The 26,833-nt window shown below is 36.8% G+C and overlaps 1 long non-coding RNA gene across 1 annotated transcript in view; it reads left to right on the top strand.

Moving 5' to 3' along the window:
• LOC147763336 (uncharacterized) overlaps positions 1–26,550 on the top strand; it is a 39,529-nt gene extending 12,979 nt beyond the window's left edge. Inside the window, exons 2-3 of the long non-coding RNA XR_015333224.1 lie at positions 24,507–24,604; positions 26,199–26,550. This is a non-coding gene — a long non-coding RNA (uncharacterized LOC147763336). The remainder of the gene's footprint in view (positions 1–24,506; positions 24,605–26,198) is intronic.
• The last annotated feature ends 283 nt before the right edge of the window (positions 26,551–26,833 follow it).

Raw genomic sequence — 26,833 nt, forward strand, 5'->3', positions numbered from 1 at the left:
TTTGTAAATTTCATCAAAATTTATAAACGTTAATAAAACGTTCTTACAACGTTTCTCCGATCAATGATAAAAACACTGACAGCCCATCAGCTAGCCAAAAATATTATATAGTGTTGTCAGAATAACGTTAAAGAACGTTATCTTGTGGAGTTTTTTAACATTTTTATATAGCTAAGTTTTTATAGCTAAGAGAAAAGATATATTAACGTTATGATAACGTTATCTTATGGAAAAAACGTTTTAGATATGTTTTTGTCACCTACAATTAGACAAACAAAATTACTTTATTTAATTTTTAAAAATAACAAAGCTTACAAATAAATGGATACTCAAAAAGTTCAAAGAAAGTCGACTTCAAGCACTGCAGTGTTCTAATAACTTTAAAAGAAACATCTTCATTACGTTAACATACATTTTACTATGGCCAAACATGGTCAAGATACTGCTATTATACATATATACTCCATCAGTCATTATGGAATGGATGAAAAATATTCGTATGGGAAGTAAATTTCCCCAATAAATGCATTATAAACAACACATAAAAATGTAATAATTGCATTTACCACCAAAATGGCGGTTTAACGTAATATCCGGATATCGCAAAACAAATCTAGAGGACCGACATTAATTGCTATCCTCCGAAATAACCTCTTAAGAGATTTTTTTAAACCCAAAAGTTTTTAAGTCGATTAACTTTGAATGGATTCATCAGTCAGGAATCAGGAAATTTTATGACACTTTTTCCGTCAAAATGAAGAGTCGTCATCTCTTTAACAATATTTTGTTAAAAGTTATATGTACAATTGAAATAAACTCTTCACAAACTATATTGGTGTTCATTCAAAACAATAACTTTTTAAACACCCCAATTATCCTATTGGTCTAAAAAAAGATGTTTTTAAAAAACTTAATAATTATTATTCTAATTTTTTTTCAAAACGTTATGTGTCATCTGGGATGATGAGCAATCCAAACGTGTAGTATACGATAGTCACAGCCACGCATATTTACCCCCCATTGGTGCGAGTGGGCCCAAGGAAAAGATTTTAAAAGTTATAGCCTACATGTTACTTAATCGCCTAGCAAAAACAGTGTCACCCCTAATTCAATGCGTAAAGTGATACAGAGAATCACGTCATGAGCCAATGTTTTGTATTCAGCTTCTAAGAGGATATTTTTAAAAGTTTAACCATTGTACCACCAATGAATAAACTAACCATAGTAAAAAATCGAGGCCACATTTTAGTATTTGGTACAGTATTCTCGGGCCTGGAGGGCGCACCTGTTCGCGTCTGTGTCTGGATTCAACAAGTTCTGCAACGTTTGCGGAGTGGTGGCATTCCACATACGGTACAAAGATAGTATAAGATCATTTTTGTTTGTAGAGTCATCCCTCAGATATCAATATCCGAGGACATCCCAAGCTTTAATTATCTTTGATTCTCAATGAGGTTCTGTTCTGGGGATTGAGCCGGACCTATGAGGTTTGGATTGGGTTCGCACATAACTAGACTATTGTTGCATTGGCTGCACATGGAGTAGCACGATCATCCTGATGCATAAATGGGTGATCAAGATATCCTCGACAGAATTCCTTTCCAGTAATTGAAAGCAAGGGCCTGCGTTAAGGTTCCCTTTGACCACTGTCAGCTGGCACTCACTATAGTAGCCAGTGCACCCATGCATGACTTATGTGGGGTGCGTCCTGTCGACTGGAGACAGAAAATTGGGAATATACAGGGTACTTCTTACCTGCTGTTCTCGAAATCCCTACGCAACCATAAATTCTGACAAAGCTTAGCCTGCTTTCATCTGAGAACAGTATCAATACCCAGCTATTGGATGGTGTACATTCCAGAGTTCCAGTATACCATCTGACTCGACGGACGTAGACTGTTCCTGTATCGACGATCACTGTTTTCCTCACAAAAACCCTGTCAAAATAACGGCAATCGTGCAGACGTCTCCTGGTGGTAGCTCGGAAACATTGTGTGTTCTGTTCTTGATAAATGTGGCAGTCAAATTTCGAAATGTCATGAAACGTTTTTTACGAGGAAAGCATTTTCACATTCTCTCTTCTCTGGGTGTGGTTTCTTTTGGTCGGCCTTACCCAGGCAATTTATCCATATGCCAGTATGGTTATGCTGCTGCCTATCCATCTGAATGGTGCTCATATATAATATTCTTTCACTTTCACTTTCTACAGTAAATTAAAGGTTAACCTTACATAGCTTAATTTGGTGTAGAAAATGAAGAGTTTAATCTTATAATATTATCAACAGACCACACAGATTAACTTTCATCAGAATAGTCAGTTTTTGTCTTCACATTTTCAGTGCATAGAGTTTGTATGTTGACTACCGTACTCGGATTAAGAATGTGTACATTTACCCCGTGGACCATTTGAAGATTACACTGCGATTAATGCGGTGGAAAATACAATAGAGAGAGTGTATAATGATAGGGTCGCTAAACGATTGTTGACGGCATATAGTAACTAGCCTAATCCCTTGGTCGCCTGGGTAGCCACGCCCCCTTAGAGTACTTATGTAAACAAACGGTCTCCCGTAGCGAACTATCCTTTTGTTCAACAGCTTCGCGCGTGCAGCTGATTATGTATGTAGTGACACTATAGCTAACTGCATATAAATTTGTGCTAGCTGTTATTTGATTCATTCTGCTGTGTCAGATGTTGTGGATCAGCCCACTGGTTCGTTGACTTCTGTTTTTCTGAAGATTGGTGGTGCAGATTTTGAGTGCTTAATTATGTACCCTCCTTCTAACAAGAGAAAGGGGAAGGGAGATAAAAAGAGAGAGTGTCAAATGAAACGGGTAATGAGTAATACATTACATTAAATAAAGGGACTCGCGGTGGAAGAAACGATAGACTGTTTTGCATCAAGGTATGCCATTATAATCCGACATGGCCCATAACATGATCTATAACATGACTCATTGTTGTATGCCTTATATTTGTGCCGACTAATATTTTACTCTCGTTCATTTCGTGAAACTATTTCCTTAAAATAAAGTTTTGCCTGTATAAATTAACTTTGTGACATGAAGTAATTAATAAAACGCGCCTGTTGAAAAGGGGGCTTTTCGTAACTAATAAAGGTTCACTATTCAGAAAAATATCGTCGCCGTTCGTCGCCGCTACCTTCAGGAAAGCGTACCCTCCGCGTGGATCACCGGCATTTTTGATTATCTGACAAATTAGGGCAATTTACGTTTTAGCTAATAATTCTGAATTTACTAATATTTTGGACTAAATTCGATGTCAGATTCATAGCAATGACGGAGAGCCGACAGAGTAACTGTTTAATTTTCTAAACTAATCAAACTAGAACGCGTGGCGATAAAATGTGTCGCTAGATCTTGTAAACACTCAGCGAAATGCACCTAGTGACTATATTCAATGTGCCGTCACTTAATTGCTTTCTCGATTTCATTAATTGACGATAGTAATTGCAGATAACAAGGAAGAGGAAATGCTGAAGACAAAACAACGTCGGGTCTTTGTGTGACTTTCTCCCTAAACACTTTTTATGTTGCTGTCAAAGAAAAAGGAGTCTAGATAGCGATTATTTAAACCACTGCTGCTGCTTTTGCAGGTAGACTTCCTCGTTTATCATTTAAATGCTCCCCTCCCCCAGCAGACCCAACTTGATGCATGTACGTCTTGGTAGCTATAGTACAGATCTTGGTTCAAGTAATGAAAGGTTTAAGCACAAAACGATAATTTGAGGCTATTTTTTCATTCAAGACAAAATAAAGTATCTATGGTGTGTGACAATACAAGCTTAATTTGTCCTTAAATATATATTCCAGTAGCATAGGCGAGCGACGTAATTGTAACCTCAACTTGAGGTATCCTCGATGAAAGCGGAGTACAAAAATTAACTTTTTTAAATATCGATTACAACATGCTGTACAATGATATTGAGACTAAAGGGTTTAATGGACTTCTTTGCCTTAAAAGCAATTCATTTCAAAATTAAAAGAAACAGTTTTTTTCGGGGAGCGCGGGTAGACAGTTTACGTCAGGTGATTAGTTAAAGTCGAGGAGTGTTTCACTATCAAATGTGTAAATCATATATGTCATAAAACACTATAAGAAAGTTTTTTGTTACGATCTGCAACATTTGTTCATTTATATAGCAGGGCGAAGTTAAAGCCAGAGGTAAATAGAACCTAATACCGTAATCCTCCTCGTCCATTTATTTAAATCGTATCAAAACGTTTGATACACAATGTTCATTAAATTAATAATTTTAGCGATTTATTAAAACCATATTGGTACATAAAAGTTTAAGATTAGCATAAGTTAAGCAACAACCAGTATGAAGAACAACACCCTTTTTAAATGAGGCAAGACACCCTCTTCACACTGATTATAACCTTGAGAAAGACATTATGCAACTTAAGGTAAAGGAGTTCTTTCATCTCGTGTGTGAATACAACACATTCTTTGTCACTTTTACAAGACAATGGAGGCGAGCAAGTAGAGTAATTACAATACACAATAAAAAGGACATTAGTATAGAAAGCTTACTTCGGGTCAGCCCTTTGCTTGTTCGAATGAAAGAGATACCTGTAGATATCGCGCCGCGACTCCCTTTATTAAACCTTCGTGTGTTTGTGTAAAAGTGTGAAAGACAGGCAACGGTCTTTAGTCGCTGTTGATATTGTTCGCGATTAATATTGAAGTGTAACTCCTTCGCCTGCATGTAAACGTGTTACTTTTCCTCATGTTCTCTATATTTCTTTTAGGTGGTTGAGACAATGGGATGAGATCGATAAAAGTAAAGATTAATCTAAACAATTAGATGCGATTTTTGTGAAATGACTTATTAAGTGATGTGCATGTACCTAGCATGTTTAAATTCTTGAATTTCTAATTTGTTAAATCTTTCATACACGGCCTCATATATGTATTACTCTCAGGCCTTCGATATTATTGTGTTACACGGGACTCCTGGAAACCTGAAGCACAGGTCTACGGAGTCTTGTTATCCTTCATGCAGTTTTATGGCTGGGATGAACACTGCGAAGTAGAAACAGGCTTTACTTAGCTTTACTTGATGCACGACAGTTTAAACAAAACCAGTCTGCAAGGCTTGCTTTGATTTGGCGTTACCCTTACACTGGTTTAAAAAGAACAAATATAGATATGTTCGATGGATTAGATGCCGGCTTTGTTATATTTTAACATTTGCATTTGCACAGTTACACAGATAATATTTTTAAAGTGTCTGTCGTTCAGCACGCATTATAGGCGAATAGCTAAATAGTGACGGTGATCAATCCAAGCTCAATCTTGGCAAGTATCGTTTACAAAATAGATCATGTTGAATAAACTTAATTACGCTTTAATAAATAATCAACACATGGTTCGGTTATTGTCACTTGAAAGCTTTCGATCAAAGACGTTCAATGAAATCACAAATCATTTGACGATTAAAAAATGGACATGTTCAAGGGGCAGTTTTTGTTTCATATAAAGGGACTTCAGGTTCAGGTAGAGGGTGCAGTTACGTGTGTCATCGGATGATAGCATCACGCCCTAGGTCTAAGCGAGTTGAATAGAAGCTTTTTATCCAAACATCCTATTCCTAACTACTGAGTTAGGACAAAGGTCTAGTAACATGCACTGTTCAATTTCTATTAATGGATCAGACGCATACTTGATTGTTTTTCCTCTGGTGTCGCACGTATGCATCCTTTCTTGAGTGATCTAAAACAAGTCGCTAGTGTACCATGTTTCTCACTGTAGCAAAATACGTTCGACATGGTGTTTCTGAACGGCAGCCGGAGACACAGTAATTGTATAGGCATGCTTTAAGCTTGTTCGAGAGACAATAACAGTCGGGTTTAACAATAGATAGCGACCATAGTAAGACCCCCTCCTATTTAACTGATGATTTACACTTTTAATTGACCGTACTTTCGTATATTGTATGATCATACAGCCAGACTTCCCCCTGTTGCACGTTGTAGTTGGATCGTCATTGCGCCTATGTCAATGCACCTCATTTAATTTCAATATTATAATATAAGCATAATATAAGTAATATGTTATTTCCTTATTCCTCTTTCATTATCATTCATGTTTTATAAATACTTGAACGCTTGAATGCAGATATTTCAAATTAAAACGTAAGTACATAAATAAATTATACATTTATAAATTAATGCAATAGGAATTTTTTGAGACAGATTGATGCTGACGCTCATGCATTTCAACCAAACAAACAATAATTAGTTCAATTTTTGACTGCGGAAATTTCATATAGGATGAAATAACTGATAACAAATTTAACTAGCAGTTTGTTAGCAACACTAAAAACCAGCTGCGCGTGCCAAACTAGTGAACAAAAGGACAGTTCGCTTCGCGTGGCACGCCTTAGCATGGGTTTAGCCTCTTCAAGCTATAATCCTATCGCCGCAACAAACAATAGGGACCTGGCTGATGTATCCTGCTGTTAATTACACCTAGTTACAGCGGATTGTCACGCTCGCGCTGGGCCACAGAAACCGGCGTCATGGGGTTCACACGTATTAAGTATTGTGTTATTCCACCTAAGCTATTGTGTTTGTGCGTTCGAATTTTGAAGGGATTTATACGGCCCTCCATTGTTTGTCCGCCCCCTTCTATTCACAAGATAGGGATTAAAACATTTCGAACGTGGTTACACCGGTGTACAACGGAAACAAAATTATTCCGACCACTGTATAACATTCCAGGCACAGTGCTTTGCTTCAGAAAATATGGAACAAGACCAGTGTTTTTCGCCTGTAGTTGGTGTCTTCAATGGTTATTATGACTTAAAGCTATTGATTGTCCCCCAAAATGAGCAGTGCGTTCCTGATTGGATTGACTGTAAGTCAATAGCGGACAAAGCGTTACCTTATAGTTTTTCCTATTACAAGCAGAATGAATGGGAATTTTTGAAACAGAAGATAACATGCACTGCCATGACAGTTGATGCGAACGACACGAGTGGCAAGACCTTCGCGAGAGCAGCATCTGTCTACAATATCCCAGTGGCTTTAAAAAGAAAAACCAACAGATACGGTCAGAGCATAACCTTCTTTGAATCTTTGCAAGATGAAGTTGTTAAGCATCTCCAACGAAAGAGTGTGATTAGTCATAACGGGACAGATTACAAAGTAAGCCTCATCCGGGAAAAGCGGCAACTTTGTGAAGACATAGAACGCGAGACAGAGGCTAATACGATGCCGCCGCATTCCTTTGGAACTGACCAACATGTCCCTTGGTTTGTTATTGTGAAATGTTCCAGTGGCGCCCTGATGTACTTTTTGCTATCTTAATGAAAAGACATTCTCTTAAGGTAGTGCAACAACGTCACGCACTGGCAGCTTGTGCTGGCAATCTAGCAATTCACGGAAGTTGACGGCTAAAATTGCTTCACAAAATTCCCGTAGTGTATGAATCCAAAGTTCAAACCACCAGCAATAAACTAACTTGGCTACCTATCATTTTTAAATCTCAATGTGAATGCAAAAATCTCAACTATGCTTGTAAAAAATGAATTTTTATCTATCAGATAGAAAGATAAGGACATTACCTTAAACGTTCAAACAGAAACCATGTCATATTTCTTAGTGTGATTTTATAACCAAAGTTGCATCTCTCTGCGGTGGTAGAATATGTATGAAAATGAGTTTATGAGTTTTGACAAGCCTACTAAACGATATTGTCGTGTGTTACTTGGATCCGCGAATAAGTGATTCCTATCGCCGTATTAATGACTTAAACCTCGATTTCATGTTCTTATTGTGCAAATACTAACTGCAGGCATCACATCATAGACTGTGAATAATTTGTGCAGTGTATTTGTGGGATTTGGGGCGACTTTCAATCGAGGTCCTTTTCTTGACCACAAGGTACTTTCTAAATGGGAGGCTCCCGCACTGTTCCCTACTAGTTCACGCATAGTTCACGACGAGTTCACGACGAGCTAACGAATAGTTTACGAATGCGTGTCCACATTGACACAAACTGGCCTTACAAGTTCACGCATAGTTTGCGCATAATTTACGCAATTCCCGCATTGACACGACGAGTTTGCGCAATTCGGACGGTGTCGTGCCAACTTGAGCACGCAATATACGTGAGCTGTTCGTGAACTTTTCGTGGCAGTTCGTAACAGTCGTGGCATGGCGCGCACTGCCACGCACTGGCACGCATCCTCCCGCATCGTCCCGACGAGTTCACGACATGTTCACGAACAGTTTGCGCATAGTTCACGACCCGGTCGCGAAATTTTGTCGAGACCAAAATTCTGAACATTTCAAAATTCTCGTCCCGACATGTCACGCAGTCGAGACGGGTTTACGCACACTTCACGCCAGTTTACGACTACTTTGCGCGCCACAGAATCGTGCAAGTGTCAGCCTTGCTATAGCCTTTGGAGATTCTAAGGCGAAAAAAAGTAACATTTGATCCTCTTTTTCATTGATAACGAAAAAGATTCTCTTGTTAAACTAATTTTTTCATTAAATTTGAACAAAAACCTTCAAATGTTTTTTTTATTATTATAATTTTGTGTTTTTGCGATTCCTACTGCATGTTAATACGGAGTAGGCCATATGCGCTCTAGGTAATCTATGGCAAACACGGAACGTTAAGTGCAGGTGATAATTGAACTTGAATACAAGTAATGTGCTAACTCGGCCTCCTTGAGTAGCCATTGTTACCGTGTAGCTTGCAAAGTCTGTATTATACACGACACAAGGCCACGATAAAAAAACACCCTTCCATTTTGTCGTGTGCAAACGGGGCAATTTGCGTGGTGACAGATATCGTTAACTTGATAGTCATTTAAAACCAAAGCTTTACATTAAAAAACGAAATAAAACACAGAACCCTAGTGCAGGGACGGGTCATGCAATATTTTTTAGTGGTAAAAATCTGCTCTTTTCCCCAGGAAAATTCAGTTTGGCGGGAAAACACCGTGGAGCGACCCTTCGGGAATGTCCCTGGCGACAGGGAGCATAATTCAACAGTTACACTAAGGCTCTTCTCGTACATTGTGTTCTTATTTGGATAGATAATAATTTAAATAATTTGCCAGTTGATCACGGCCTCAATTTATATCTTATGTGATATAAAGCGTCACTCAAAACAAATGAGCAACAGCATATCCGTTAGTCGTTTTGCTCACAGTGAAAAAAACAGAGCATTTCAGATATGTGTATTCGTATAAGTCTTGGTAAAACAGGGAGAAAACATCAAAACATAAAAAACTACAAAACTCCATCCGTGTAAAACAAGCTGGCTGATTTTATGACCTCACAGGCCTTATAATACGCAATAAACAACTCCTACGGAACTAGACCTTATCAAAATGTTAACCTGAGATGGATTGAGTTCAAGTAAAAAACTTAAACTTATCAACTCTTTACATCTGTGCACGATAGAGTCTTATTTCAAAATCCAATAGTACACCGTTGATCAAAATGATTGCTACACCTAATGAAATATATGTATTTTGTTACAATTTTCATCTTTTCTTTATTGTTCACTTGTATCATTGTAGATGCAAAAAGTTAAATCACTAGGCATGTAAAAGAAACAAACCCCAAAAAACGGTTATACTGCACATTTCCTGGTGATTAAATGTTTTTATAGCGGTTAGTTGATAGCAATTTAGTGAGACTCCCCAGGGAGTTAGATCGATCCAGATGGATCTATCTAGGCATGGGAACCCAGTGTTAATCACGGGAATACAAGCAATACAGAGAGTTAAAATAGGCCTTGTTATGGTGACAGTCTATGGGGTGCATATCAAATTCCTTGAAACCTTGTCTCTTTTAATCATTCTATACAGAATTATGATAAATATGAAGGCTACTTTTAAAGAAGTTAATAATTTTTCTTATCCCGGTGCTGCTAGAATTTACATCTTTGCTTAATTTCATTTCATGTGGGGTTTAGGGTTCTCTCTACCTTATCCTTCGTATTTGTGGTTTTCCTTTATTGAGACCTTGTGCCTGTAATGAAGATCATAACAAGTGACAGAAAACTTATTTGAGATAAAAATAAACCCCCAAACCCCAGAACACGCAATGGATCAACTCCTACGGAGCTAGAGCTGATTAAAAAAGACTTAGTTCAAATAAAATTTCCTCAAACTTAGCACCTCTTTAGTCTGTGCACGACAGAGTCTTATTTTAAAACCCGATATTATGACAAGTCTGAAAATGTGAAATTCATGACATTTAAGCTTATGTGTTTGATAGCATTTCGGCAAGTTTCCGGATAATTACTTTGAGGCAATGCTCGATCACCCAGCCTAGAACTTTGAATGCAATTTTAAAGAAATTTGATTAATACATAGACTGAAACAGAAGAAACTATCAAATACTACAGAGGGGTGACAAAAGTATTGCACCATCTGTTGATTAGTAAGCTATATGAGATGGGGGACCTGTTTGTCAAGAGGGATTCCATTACTCCTCTATATAGTGACGAATTTTCCTCCATATGCGCTATTAAGGTTATTTATCGAAGGTGAAACGCCCTTTGGCTGTCAAGCCACCAGAAATGGTGTGTCTGGACAGCCTGTTTATAGGGTTTACAGAAGGATGGACGGCACTGGTGTTGCCCATAAGTCAACAAAAAGTCCGAAGACAACTAGTGCCAGAGACGACAAGTGTCTTTTGAGGTATGTTTAGCTATTTAGCGTGAGCCCCCAGGGAGTTAGGTCGATCTAAAGTAGTTCGATGTAATCTCTGGAAATGGGGTCTAAGGAAAACATAATCCACCTCTTATCTGCCAAAGAATATGCATTTTTCTCGCTAGGCAGTCCACTTTAATTGTGGTTTGGGGTGCATTGGTTTCAGAAGAATTGGTGAACTGAGGTTAATGCATTAAAACCTGAACCACGAGCCTTACATTGAAAAACATCTTCAGGGACAGGAATCATCCGTTCATTTTCGAAGATTATAACGCTACATCTTACAGGACCTGGGCTAAACAAGAGAGACTTTACCAACTTGGCCACAACAGAATGGATTGACCTGCCTAATCACCACACGCAAGCCTTATTGAAACAGAGATCAGATATCGAGGGGCAAAGGATCGCCCCTTTACCAGAAACGCTCCAACCCCTAATAGTTTTTTACGACCTTGGCCAACATAGCCTAGGAAGATCACTAAACCGTTTTCAGGCAACTCCCAGTTGTATGGTGGCCATATTAAGATCACGTGGGCATAATACAGAGTATTAATACTGGCATAATAACATGTATTATGTAAGGGCAAATCACTGGTCAATGAGCCTGTGGTAAAGGTACTAACTTGACAGAACCAGTTTTCAAAAAAAATAATAGTAATGAAATAATAATAATAATTGAAAAGCCTAACAAGTCAAGCTGTTGTTTACATTTCAGCAAAATGGTGCAATACTTTTGTCACCACTCTGTACATTTGCCAATACCATAAGCACCAATCAAACAGAGATAACGCCTATTTTAATCTGGAGTATATAAAAACCATTGAAATAGTCTCGCTAGCATTTTAATTGTATTCGTTTTGTTTACAGACGCATCGGCGCAAAACTCAATCAAAATGTCTGCGTTACCTCTATTATTTCTTTTGGTATTGGGATCAATCTGTTGTTGTCAACATTCCATACCGAATTTCCTTCAAAACTACATATTTGAAGGCACAACAACTTCTTCCAACAGATTTTTACAAAATCGAGTGAACTACAGTCCGGCTAAGTCGACTCCAGCTGGAAGTATTGGAGCAAAACGGACAAAAGACCAATCACGGGAAAAGGACTTGCTTAGAAAACCAACTCAAACTATACCAAAACCTTCGTTTTCCAGACAACGTAGAAATGCACTTGAAATTGAAGTAACATCAGGCAACAGAAGTGGACTCACGGAGAGAATAACGACCCTTCAAACCAACACAGAACCAAGTCCACTTTCAAGTACCGAGACTACACACAACACCACACCCTTGGCACAGATTTGGAACAGATCACAGTTTCCTGCAAACGAAAATTTTTGCATGGTGGCCAAGGGAAAAATTTCACAACAACATATAACGTGTTACTGTGACGCATTCTGTTATCTGTTTGACGATTGCTGTCTGCCGTATCTGTCTTGCAACGAAATCCCCGCTGGGCATAATGCGACCACGACCACAGCATTTAATGTTACAACAAACCAAGTTGAATGCAGATCTCAGAGTACAAAAAGAAACCTACTTAAGAGGTCCATCCTTAAAAGCCAATTAGCTGGTTACCGATTTTTCTGGATGGTCTCATCTTGCTCGAGTGAAACAAACAGCTCACCCCTCCGTCAAAAATGCGAGTTTTCGGGGTTCACAACTGAACTTGACCTTCTCAGGCCTGTGTCGGATCCTGTAACACAACTTGCTTTTAAAAACAAATACTGTGCCGCTTGCAACAATGTAGTTGACCCTTCAGTATGGGAGACGATGTTTAAGTGCGGGCCTATTACTTCAAGCGTTTACGAGATAGTTATCAACATAACTTCATTGAAGGATCTTCTTGAACGTATTGAGTCTCACGATGCATGTTCACTTTATTTTAAACCACCAGAAGAAATCCCAGGAAGACCGTGCGAATCTGAAGGTCTTGGCCATTATACGGGAACTCGGTGGTTTAGCTCCTGTAGTGCACGAAACATTTTCCTTCAGGAACGGTGCCAAAACGCTCCGTTTACACTGCTACGATATATTACAGATGTTGGAGACTTTCTTTTCAGAAATGTTTTCTGTTGGCTGTGCCGCCTCAGTTTTTTTCCAGACACTTTCACAGATTGTTCAGAGTTGGGTAGGTCCATCGTTTGTTGTGATCTTGAAGTTAACTTTAAGTTACTGACAGGGTTTATGATAATACAGTTTCGAAAATGATTTTACAACTAATTACTCAATTATGCATCTACAAAAAATACCCTCGAAAATATAATATATCGGCGTTTATATTTCTCGTTCCAAAGAAGGAACATAAGCACCTCGGAGCGTTTATCGTCAGTTTTGAGTTTTCAGTTTTTAGGTGAGATTGCAATCCGTACGAGGCGGAACTTCATCCCTGAACAAGATCTTATCACTAATATTGGCATAGGTGACGACAAGTATATGGGCTTCAAACCTGTCCCATCATTCTGGTTTAAATGTTTTTGTCATGGACTATGAGCCCCTAATTACAATTATTTAATGAAGAAAGGCATTATTTTGCCTGTTTGGCTATAAATTTTGAACTAAGGTATTTAAGAGAAATCGCTGGCATGGTTTTGAAGTACCCAATGATGTCATTAAATTGGTGTCAAAGCGGTACTCGTGGGTGCTCATGTAAAGGAAGAAATTTAAGAAGCCGATTTTGCAATTTGTACTCCAAAATCGCGATTATGAGGTCATTGATAAAATGACATTTGTATAAATGCAAAGTTATTTTGTTGGCGAGTCTCAAGATTCGTGTGTTATCCAAAACACGAATGTTAAGACAGTAATTAAATTAGGAGTTTGTGTCAAACCCTGTCCGTAACCTTTATAATGCTGGTTATTCATTTGTATTTTTAATTGGTCTTCGGCTGTTTAGAGATCCTTTTATTTTTCTTTAATTTTCTTTATTTATGTCAAAAACAAACACAAGTTATACAAGGTATATGACATACCATCAATATTTGATTCACACTGCTATAATTTAAAAACTAATTTTCAATTAAGATAGAAACATATATTTTGGTTTACAAGAGTCGAAATGTGCTTTTCCTTTTTGACAAAAACTTCAGGTGATCTAGTCCCTATTAGCGGGTTCGACCCTCTCGGATTGGGAGTACTTATTGATGTGGCACACGAAAAGGACTGGTGTCAGCCACAAATAGGCACAGTAAGTAACTGTATATTACATTTTTTTTTTGTCTTTTTCTGACACTTGTTTGCTAGGGGAGTATAATATTCTTTCACTTTCACTTTCTACAGTAAATTAAAGCTTTACCTTACATAGCTTAAAATATTATCAACAGACCACACAGATTAACTTTCATCAGAATAGTAAGTTTTTGTCTTCATATTTTCAGCACATAGAGTTTATAAGTAGACTGTAACATTCCAGGCACAGTGCTTTGCTTCAGAAAATATGGAACAAGACCAGTGTTTTTCGCCTGTAGTTGGTGTCTTCAATGGTTATTTCGACTTGAAGCTATTGATTGTCCCCCAGAATGAGCAGTGCGTTCTTGATTGGACTGACTGTAAGTCAATAGCGGATCAAGTATTACCCTATAGTCTTTACTTTTCCAAACGGGATGAATGGGTATTTTTGAAAGAGAAGGTAACATGCTCTGCTATGTCAGCTGATACGAACGTCACGAGTGCCAAGACCTTTGAAGGAGCAGCATATGTCTACAATATCCCAGTTGCTTTAAAAAGAAAAACCAACAGATACAATCAGAGCATAACCTTCTTTGAATCTTTGCAAGATGAAGTTGTTAAGCATCTCCAACGAAAGAGTGTGATTAGTCAAAACGGGGTAAATTACAAAGTAAGCCTCATCCGGGAAGAGCGGCAAATTTGTGAAAACATTGAACGTGAGACAGAGGCTAATACGATGCCGCCGCATTCCTTTGCAACTGGCCAACGTGTCCCTTGGTTTGTTATTGTGATATGTTCCAGTGGCGCCCTGATGTACTTTTTGCTATCTTAATGATTTTTGTGTGGTTGAAGGACATTTTTTAAAAAATATAAATGATTTGAGTTTGTGTCAGTACCAGTATAGTGTTTAGCCATTGTAGTTGCATTAATGATGAGAATTGGCTATCTCACGCTGAAGCACAAAATGACAAGCAATGATAAATGATCTTAAAATATTACAATTAATTTAAATAAATAATAATAGCATCAAAAAACGGATCTTGATTCACTTCATTTCTGACCACCTTCTATGATGTCTAATCTAAAATTTACAAGTAGACACAGTAGTCAACTGGGGCATTTGTCAAAAACCGTTTGACACCCACCTTTCGCTTTTTAACCACGTATGTCGTACGCGCACGAGTCAGGGGAGGCTAAGAGACCATGCCCTTTTCTTTAAGAAAAATATAGTTAAGTAAGTCATTAAATCGCCAAGGACCGAGACCTCCTTCAACCAATGTCGAGCTTCGAGGCGCGCGTGCACACATGTAATATGTAGCTGGTTTTGGTCACGTTTGTGATCTCAAGCTGTGGGTTTGTGATCGCGAACCCCGAATTTACCACTCAACCGCCGATTTCATAGAGCAAACTTAGAAATACATTTCGCTAGTATCTAAATGTACATGTAAATTGCGAACATTCCACGTGTCGGTGCGCGCCACTCCCGTACTAATTGCGTACTTGCTAATTTTGCAATATAAAATAATAAAATAACAGTGAGGAGCGTCGCGTGATAATTCTGTCGTCTCACACTGGATGTCTCAATTTTATAAAGCTTACTTCCAAGAAAGGCAACAAATATACATGATATTACTTTCAGTTTTTGCAAAAGAAAAAAATCATATCTTGGGAAATGTCTTGACCCATGGGTCTTAATATCAGCAACTGAACTACTCATAAATGATCAGGCGCGGTTAATCAAAAAGAAAATCAGGAAACGTCAATGCTTAATTATGTACTTCATTACAGATTTTTTGTCAGAAGAGAAATTCTTTGTGTGAAGTGTGATCTCTCTTCATCACGGGAATACAAGCAGTGCAGAGTTACGTGAAGTTATGGAGACAGCGCATAACATATTGAATTATCTTCGAATTTCCCATTGAAATAGTATATAATAATAATTTGAGTAGGTTGAGTTATTAATTCATTGAAATCCTGTCTCTTTAAATGATTCCATACAGAATAATGACAAATATGAAAACAATATTCTATATAAAATATGTATAAAGTCTTTCTGAAGAAAAAAGAAAAGTTCTAAGTATTTCACCTTTCAATAAGGAAAAAGGATAAATCTACACCAAAGCCAACCTGCTCCACGATTCTAAAGGTAAAAATAATCAAAAAATTAGATTGTTCTAACATATTAGGATCAATTCAAAGCATGACAACATACATGCAACTAAGTAGCAGCAAAGAGGTAATGCTTAAGTAAACAATTTTTAAACCGAAAACTTAAATGAAATTAAAAACAGTTCAAGCAAATGGATTATTAATACCGTTATTTCGTGTAATTAAATTAGCGGAATTGGTTTTGGATGATAAATTCCATTTCAAGTTTGCAATTCTATTCCTAATAATTAATTACCTTGAAATTGAGCTCACTTTCTTAAAAGAACAGAAAACTTTCACATACTTGTATTTGTGAACAAAATGCAAAGAGTATTATCATGCCAAATGAATTTCTATGAAGTCTCTGCCATTCTCCTGAATTTTGAACTGCTATAACATAGGGTGGCTCATCAAAGAGACAAGTTTCAGTATTGAATTGATTGATATATATTTAATGATAACTATCAAACCTTGGTTATTTACTTGTTACAAAACTAACGCCACCAGAAAGAAGCTCCTTTCTATACCCCTTAGTGTTAGAAGCAATCTCTGGGGATTACAATTAAATTAATAAGAAAATGGTTTGTAAGTTTTATGCCCCAGAAAACCTAGCATTTTAATTTGTTTTAAATACTCATAATTGTTTTTAGCTAACTTTACACAAATGGAAAGACTTGGTAGCTTCTCTTGAAACAATTAAATTACAATTCTCTTAAGTTTGCATCCTCCTGCGAGAAAAATTTTGATCTTAGAAATTACTAGGAATGATTATACCACTTGCAGAAAGTCATGCCTCTGATTCGACAGTTATCATGAACAGTTACAACTGCGTCTCGATAATTACTCAAAATGGCCTTGTAAAGCTTCGCGTCGGGGCGCTGTCCTGTTTCGTATGATTTGGTACCATTTTTAGAACCATCAGGAATTAATTTGGTACCATCAGGAATTAATAACTTTCTGGACATATTATAGTTTCCTTCCGACCCAGGCATCAGACAAACAGTCCCCGTTTGCACAAGGCGTGACAAGAATGACAAAAAGTCGTTTTAAGCAGATACCCCACCACCCTACCTAGAGCATTGTATAGACAGAAGTGGACAATGCTGTAAACTAAAAAGATCCTGTCGCATTTGAAGCATTAATTGGTGTGTCGCACGAAAGGCACAGTAAGTATCTGACCAAATTATTATAAAACTGTTGTGTGCAAGGCTTAATACATGTGGAGAAAAATATTTTGTACGCGGTCCAAGTTGGTTCTTAATGCATGTATCGGCGACAGACCGGAATGTGTGTGTGTGGGTGTGGTGGGGGTGTGGGGAGGTCTACCCACCTGTTTGTAAATTACCCTATCACCTTAACAGTGAACTCCGTAAATTGGTCACACTCGGTTGTAGTTGGTGGTGTAAATTTAACTCCTTCAACGACACATTTAGCATACTAGCCAACAAGATGATGCATTGCGTGATGCATCCCGTGGAAAACAGGTAAAGACACCTCACGATGTTAGAAAACACTGTGCGTGTAAAACAAGGTGGCAGCTGTTAAAACGTTTCTTGGGTCAAGACCTTTCTCGTCTTTACAGGATAACTGATAATATAAGTAATAATGATGAGTGTCACGCAATTACATGTACAGTTGTACCTGTAGTATGTCATTTTATGCCGAACTAGAAAGGAACAATTTCCTATCAATTATTTATTCATTCACTAATCACTGATATATTCTAATAAGTAATAAATTAAGCAAATAATTAATATTTAAAAAGCTATATAGCTATATCAGTCATTTATTTACTTACCAACTAATCACTATCAAAATCAAACCCACTCTGACCTATCTTCAAAATTTCATTGAAATTCATCAAAACATTTTTGCATTATGTTACTAACAGAAGTTTGAAACAAGCATTACTAATTAACTTATTATTCAATTGATATTCACCGAAATGGTGTCATTTATTACTTGTCCCTCCAGACATTTCCCGAAAATTTTCAGCAAAATCAATTCACAACTTTTTGAAAAATGTCCTTAACAGACAAACAAATAAACGGAACCAAAAACACTACATACTTGTCGGAGGTAATAAGGCGCGTCGCAGATGAATAATACTCTCTCTTTTAAGAAAGGTAATCAAAAGCATAGCCATCAATGCTGTGTGCTTCGTCTTGTTTCAGTGGTACGCAAATCTTCTGAACATGTGAATACCGCAAGCACACACGCATTAATCATTTATGAGCATTTTATAAGTTGAAATTTAGAAACAAATTTTGAAACAGGCTCGAAATACGGACACCGTTGAATACTTTTAGGTTGGACAACGCCTTAATACTACTTTCCAGATTCGTGGTCAAATAGTTACGTGTAAATCACTATGAGGAAATTCAACTCTGACAACATATGACCGGTTTAATTTCAATATTTTAATGTTCACTCGTTGCTTGCTCAGGCACATTCTAACGATGTGTAGTGAATCACACTCTTAAGTATCAAACCAAGACAATGGCTTCATGGCTTCCTAATCAAAATAGTCAACAAGCTTACTCTGCCTCTTTAGAATTGAAATAACGTATTATAAGGAATTACGTAGTAAAACAAAACGTTACTCAAATTTCCTGTGAATTATTAAATGTCTCCGACAAGTAGTGTATCCGTGGCAAATGACCTTCACCGAGTCACCCACGTATCCAGTAGCTAACAACACCCTGTACCAGTCATTGAGGCGCGGCGATAAATCTTGAGTCGGTTAGTTTGTAAAAATGATTGGGTTCATCAAAAAAGGTGAAGGAGTAGTAAAAGATTTAAGGCATGTTTGTTACCACAATAACTGGTTGGGATGACATTTATAACAAGGCAGCAAAGCTGTCAAATGTACAGACAAAAAAAACAAAAAAGAAAAAAAGATGCAAAATAGGTCATTTTGTCAATTTTGATGCAATAATAAATAATTCTTATAATAGCACAGTCAGTCAACACTGATTTTTAATCATGCACAACAGGTAACATGGTCAATAACAGGAGCAGATCCAGAGATATTTTCTGACAGTATTTCAAAGTATCTTTGTTGATCCATCTTCCATTTTGATGGTCTTCCAATAGAAAAAATAAATATCTATCAATATAAACTTTAAAATCTGACTGTCTTCCTGGAGACCCAGAAGATGGTCTCAATCCACCCCTTCAATAAGATTACAGTTTCATGACCATGAGAGTTAAAATTCACATAGTGCAAGTCCCAATATATGAAAAAATGATGACAGTGCATAAAATGATAATATATAGTGTTTAAAGACATAAATACCAATACAACTGCTTATGTGGAAATACAGAAAATGTGCAGAGCCTCAGGTGGATGGGAGTTAAAAGTCACATCTTAAAAATGCCAGTGTTGGAGAAAAAATTAAAAAGAAAACAACAAAAATATATTTCCAATGAAGCTGCTATTTACTGCTTCCTTATTATGGACACTATGTTAATTAGCAGAGAGTTTTACCTTTGGGAGTTTACAGGGAAATATCAACAAGTGTGCTTTATGAAATCTCATTTAATGGCCACTTATAATTAGGCAAATTAGTTTATAGCACTGAACTTAGCCTAATGAATACCCAAGGGGAATTTACAGACTGGCCACACAAATTTGTCTATCAAAGGTCTTCAGGCCCATAAGTCACACCTTAAGAAAAGCAAAAAACAATAATGCACAAAAACAGGAGACTGCCAATTCTGATGCAACAATACATTATGTTTAACTGCACAGTCAACATCAAATTTTAATTATGCACAACAGGTAACACTGATGAAAGGAAAAGCATAAGGTTTCAGGCCCATCAGAGTTCAAGTTTACAATTAGAAAGTGCCAAAATGAGAAAAATGAAAATTTCACAAAAAAATGCATAAATTTAATAAAAATGATAATCCAGTAGAGCTGGTTTTCTAATATGAGCTGTATGTCAATCCTATGAATCATTCTTGTAAGACTAGTTAAAAAATTGAACTTAACACTTTACTTTACATAATATTAATGGTGGCAGAGCACAAAGTAGGTTTTTTGTTAATTTTGATGCAACATTACGTAATGATTAACTGTATAAATACCACCAATTTTAAAATATCTACTATTTAAAACATGGACATTAAGAAAATTTGATTACCACTGGACTTCATGCCCAAGGGAGCTCTAAGTCCCACATTGAAAATTTCAACATGTGAAAGATGTAACTAACTAATGAGACAATTTTTCAACTGAAGCTGTATTTCAGTCCTATGTTCCTTTCCTGTAAGTGTGAGAAGAGCAAGTGGCATGGTTTTCCTTTCACCGCCACTACGGAGGCAGTGCCCAGAATAGGGTTTTGTTCAATTTTGATGCAATATTACACAATGCTTAACAGCATAAATAAATAACCATAATTTTTTTAATTAAAAAATAAAAGTACCATGGATATTCAGAAAATGTGACTAGCCCATAGAGTTCAGAGTCATACTTTGAAAATACCAAAATGTAAACAAGAGAAAACTGTATTGAAAGAGTTTATATCCATTTTCAACACCTTTTTTCATACAACAAAATAATCAATTTACTGTCATTTTATATGATCAATCAAAAAATATGTTGTCAAAGCAAAAATATCAATAGAACAATTATAAATGTCCAACATGCTCCATTCTGAGATTCTGAACATAGTGTATGGTTGAATCTGACAAAATGTAAAGATATGAGTTTTTTTCCATTTTTGACACTAATTAAACAACACTCAATATCAGGTTTACCATCATTCTTATATAATCAACTAACAACGTTGTTAAGATGCAGAAAATGTCAAAAGAACAACTTAACATATCTAATTAGTTCAAAAATGACTGTTAACATGCCTAAGGATTACATTTAAGGAAAAAACACTTATACACAAAAAAGGCATAACTTCACCAAACTTTAACTGATCAAGCTTATTTTCAAAACTTAATCTGTATTTCAGTAACACTGATCACTACTGTGAATTTCAAGACAATTGGCCAATCAATTTTCTTTTAAGTGTGACATAGGTATTGCATATATGCTGAAAAAAGTGAAAAAACAGCAAAACTTTATACAAAAATGCCCTGATCATGCCAATTTTCAAACTTAACTTGGGTATTATAGATATTCATCAGTTCTGTAAGTTTCAAGCCAAAAAGTAAAGTGGTTTTTCATTTATCGTGTTATCAGGGTTGAATATATGCTGAAAAAAGTGAAAAAAAAAAACAGCATAACTTCCATAAAAATGTTCCTATCATGCTGATTTTCGAACTTGACCTGCGTATTATGAATATTCATCAGTTCTACAAGTTTCAAACCAAAAAATAAAACGGTTTTCCACTCATCGTGTTATCGGTGCTACATAAATGCTGAAAAAAGGGAAAAAACAGCTGAACTTCCCTAAAAATAACCCGATCATGCTGATTTTTTAACTTGATCTGCGTATTATGAATATTCATCAGTTCTGTAAGTTTCAAGCCAAAAGAAAAAACGGTTTTCCACTTATCGTGTTATCGGTAAAAGTGCACGACGACGACGACGGCGACGACAGACGCAGGTGATGGCTATATGTACACATCTGTGACACATCTGTGTCTGTACATAAAAAGAGTATCAATAAAGTCTTAATGTCTGTTAAAATATATCACATTAAATACAAATGTTGCTGTATCCTCCCCAGGGAGGTGAGAACGCCTATAGAGTGTAATTGGGCAAAAATGACCAGGCTTCTCTCACATACATTTCATTTAAATAAATAAATAAAGTATATATATATTATGTAAAACTTCAACCTTCGGGTTGTAATATTCCAATAAAGATTATTATTATTACTAATTAACATGGTCTGACACTAAATCACGAAATAAAGCACGGCGCGACCTATTGTCTTTTGACAGGAGAGTGCTTTAAAAGTATACATAAAACACAAGCGACTCAGTAATCGGGCCAGTGTTGTCTCGCCAGCGTCGCGTCACTTTAGCAACGAACATGGAATGTGTCGTCTGCTAGACGACATCCTGCTTCCCGGTAAGAAGTATATACTTTTCAAATAAGGAACTTTTTGGAGGTTGGGGCAAGTTAAGAAAAATATACTTTAACGTTTTCTGTTGGCTGTGCCGCCTTCCTCAATAAGGCCTTAGTTTTTGTAAAGCATTATTGTCAATGGATCACCAATGTAATGCACGTGACATTAATTCCTAAACTACTTTAGAAGTTTAGAATTTCTCTTGGAACTGCTACAATTTACCTTTGTATTATTATTTATATTTTATATTATTATTTATATTATTCCCATCTCCTAGAATACCAGAATTTGAACTGTCTTTGTTTGCTATGTTCCCAGGATTAAGTGAGCGCGTTTCTTCATTGTAATATTGTTTCGCTATTTCTCTGGTCTCCCCATACAAGTATAAGAAAGTATAAGCCCTAATGCCCGTCACGAAGGTCGAGGAAATGCCCGTCATAATTATCATAGAAGTTGACAGAAAACGAGCTTTGTTAAAAGGGATCACTGAAGTCGGAAATATAATCACGCAATATGCCTAATTTTACGAAACTAGATCTGATTAAATGTGAACCATAGGTAAAGTTCACACAGGAATTACCTCACCTCAGCACCTTTCTATAAAGTGTAGGATAGAGGCAACTGAGGTTAATTTTTGTGCGCATTTAAGCATAAAAATCTTTCAGGGTTCGAGGCATTGGTCGATCATCAAGAATAGAGGTCTACAGGTAATGGGAAGAAATATGAGTGATGCATTTCCCGAAAAATGGCATTTGCCATGGCAATTGGCAACAATTTATTACCATCCAATAAAAACGTCGACTTTGTTCTGGCGAATATAAAATCTGTTGAAACAGGCTACTACTATCATAATGACTTGCAGTCTGTAGCAAACAAGTGTCTGTCTTGTTTATTGGCGCCATCGACTTAAAGACTGTCAATATGTCTGCATTGTCTTTTTTTTTCCTTTTGGTATTGGGGTCAGTCTGTTGTAGTCAACATCCCATAATGAATGTCCTTCAAAAGGGCATATTTGCAGATGCAACAACTCCTTCCAACAGATTTTTACAAAATCGGATGAGATACAGCCCGACTTTGTGGAGGCCAGCTGGAAGTATGGGTACAAAATACAGTTTATGGGAAAAAAGGTCGCTTAAAAAACCAACTCAAACTATAGCAAGACGTTCCTTCTCCAGACCGCGTAGAAAGGCAAATGGAATCGGAATTACAACAGTCAACACTGCTGAATTCACGGAGAGAATGAATATACTGCAAAACAACACAGAATCAAGTCCATTTCCAAGTTCCGAGTCGTTTCAAGCCACCCCTAACACCAGTTCCTTGGACGATTCCTCCGAAGTCAGGCCTTTTGCACATTTTTGGAATAGATCACAATTCCTGTTCCCTGCAAACAAAAACTTTTGTTTGGAATTGTTCGGCAGCATTTCATGGCAACACATCACGTGTTACTGTGACTCATTTTGCGAAATATTTAATGATTGTTGCCTGCCATATCTGTCTTGCAATGAAATGCCAACTGATCGTAATGTAACAGCGATCAAACAATTAAATATAACAAGAAATCAAGTTGAATGCAGATCCCAGAGTACGAAACTTGACCAAGTAAAGGTGTCAACAAGAAAGATCCGACAGCTAGGGTTCAGTTATTTCTGGATGGTCTCATCTTGCTTGAGTAGAGCACACTCAACTCTCCGCCGAAAATGCGAGTTTTCAGGGTTTACAACTGACCTTGACCTTCTCAGTCCAGTTTCAGATCCAGTATCAAAACTTACCTATAAAAACAAATACTGTGCTGCTTGTTACAATGTAGTTGAGACTTCAGTATGGGAGACGATGTTTAAGTGCGGACCTATTACTTCAAGCGTTTACGAGATAGTTATCAACATATCTTCAATGAAGGATCTTCTTGCACGTATTGAGTTTCACGAATCATGTTCACTTTATTTCAAACCACCAAAAGAAATTCCAGGAAGACCATGCACTCTTAAAGGTATTGGCCATCATACCGGGATTCGTTGGTTTAGCACGTGTGGTCCGAAAAACATTTTCCTTCAAGAACGGTGCCAAAATGCCCCAATTACAATGATGCAGTATGTTCAAGATTTTGGAGGCTTAATATACAGCAGAAATGTTTTCTGTTGGCTGTGCCGCCTTCCTGACATACCGAACACTTTTACAGATTGCCCAAATTTTGGTGGGTCATTCACTTAATGTGATATTCTTCACGTTATAATGTTGGCTATTTATGTGCATTTTAAATTGGTCTTCGGCTCATCACATGTCCCTTTATTAACAGTTTAATTACCATTCTGATAAAATATAACCTGGTAAATGCAGAACAGAATGCTTTCAATATCTGTTAAGGTTTTTTAGATTATCTTCAATTAGCATAAAATATATATTTTTTTACCAGTAAGGAAATATATATTTTGGCAAACTTTCAGTTGACCCGACAAAAGATCGTGGATTTGACCCTCTCGAATTGGGAGTACTAATTGATGTGCCGCACGAAAAGGACTGGTGTAAGCCACAAACAGACACAGTAAGTAACTGACCATAACAAGTGTTGTTTAACGTTCCTGTCTTTTCTTATGTCATACCATAGCCATATATTAAATTCAAACTGTGATTCTGTGTTATTTATAGTTAGTTTGCTTTTTCAAAGGATTGTCTGCGTGATACTTCTCCTTTAACATTTTATTTGACCATCTCATTTCAGTTCTTAATTTAACAAACACTTTACCTACCAATAATTGATGTTTAATAGGATTTTATTGAAAAAAGAAATATATATATAATTTTTTTTTTTTTTTTTTTTTTTTTTTTTTTTTTTTTTGAAGCTGAGTACTTTTTTGTATGCTGGGTATAGCTCACCAGACTATATTCCCATTGTAAATATATGATCATCAGATTTCAGTATGGTAAGGTCGGCCCATTTCATGTATAGGGTTAAGTAACAATTAAAACATGAAAGTTAACATGAAAGTTAACATGAAAGGAAGGACACCTCTTTGTATGAGATTCAAAATTTCGCAATAAGTAAACAACACATAAAAATGTAATAATTGCATTTTACCACCAAAATGGAGGTTAATCGTAATATCTGGATGTCGCAAAACAGATCTAGAGGACCGTTATTGATTGCTACCCAGTAATAATCTCTTGAGAAATTTTAGCTTAACACATACATTTTAAATCAATTACCTTTGAATGTCAGAACAGATTCATTAATATTCGGTAGTATTGTCGATAATCCCAGAAAAATTCGCTTTATGACACTTTTTCCGCCAAAATAAAGTCTTCTCCCTTTAATAAAATTATTCTAAAACATAACCATGATCCCTACGTTTTAAAAAATTCTAATAAGCTAATAATAATCATTATTATAATGACCAAAAATGTCCATTAGCTTGGTATTTGGATCATAAATGAAAATTATCAAACACAAGCCGAAATATTTTCGTACCGTTAGCTTACGGCCAACCTTGGCGAAGGCCTTCATCATACTGATGTGAGTAGATGTTGATACTCACTGACCGCTAGCTGGTATAGCGGCCAGGACCCTCTTATAAATACTACCTACACAGGCTACCACCTAGTGATCAGTGTGTGTCAACATCTACATCTTGCCCCAGGCAATTTTGCCCATGTGCATGTTTTGTTATGCTAGCCAATCCATCTGAATGGTTCCCATGTAACAACCCAGCCTGGCTATTTTGCGTGTCAGAATTTCCTCCTATATGTCAACGGCTTGGTGATATAAGTATCCCTCTTGACTTAGGAGCCGCATATTTAAATATAATTAATGTTGGAATATTTCATTGGTCACGCTAGGTATGTCAGTGTTCTACTCCCCAATCTACATCGGTTGCCTAGTAGTTATGTAATAGTAAAATTAAACTATGGGTACCCTTGTAGCAATGTACGTAATTGCGTTAGGGTGACACTTTTGCTTGGGGAGCACAAGAATCAACTTTTCACTTTCTACAGTAAATTTAAGCTTTACAAAGCTTAATTTAATGTGAAAAATGAAAATTTTAATCTTAAAACAATCAACGAATCACTCAGATTAATTTCCAATAGTAAGTAATTTGTTTTTACATTTAAAGTACATAAAGTTGACTTTGACGTTTCAGGCACAGTGCTTTGCCTCAAAAACTATGGAACAAGACCAGTGTTTTTCGCCTGTAGTTGGTGTCTTCAATGGTTATTACGACTTAAAGCTATTGATTGTCCCCCAAGATGAACTGTACGTTCTTAAAAACCGCATTGATTGGACTGACTGTAAATCAATAGCGGAAAAAGCATTACCTTATAGTTTTTCCTATTCCAAACGGGGTGAATGGGCATTTTTGGAAGAGAAGGTCACATGTACGGGCATGACAGCTGATACGAACGTCACGAGTGCCAAGACCTTTGCAAGAACAGCATATGTCTATGATATCCCAGTTGTTTTAAAAAGAAAAATCAACAGATACGGTCAGGGTATAACCCATTTTGAATCGTTGCAAGATGAGGTTGTCAAGTATCTCCAACGAAAGAGTGTGATTAGCCATAACGGGGTAAATTACAAAGTAAGCCTCATCCGGGAAGAGCAGCAAATTTGTGAAAACATTGAACGTGAGACAGAGGCTAATACGATGCTGCCGCATTCCTTTGCAACTGACCACCGTGTCCCTTATTTTGTTATTGTGATATGCTCCAGCGTCGCCCTGATGTACTTTTTGCTATCTTAATGAAAAGACAATCTCTTAAGGTAGTGTCCTTATGC

The sequence above is a fragment of the Lingula anatina genome, chromosome 2 (genome assembly GCF_051362555.1).
Source record: "Lingula anatina isolate TDL-2025a chromosome 2, LinAna3.0, whole genome shotgun sequence".
Lineage (NCBI taxonomy): Eukaryota > Metazoa > Brachiopoda > Lingulata > Lingulida > Lingulidae > Lingula > Lingula anatina.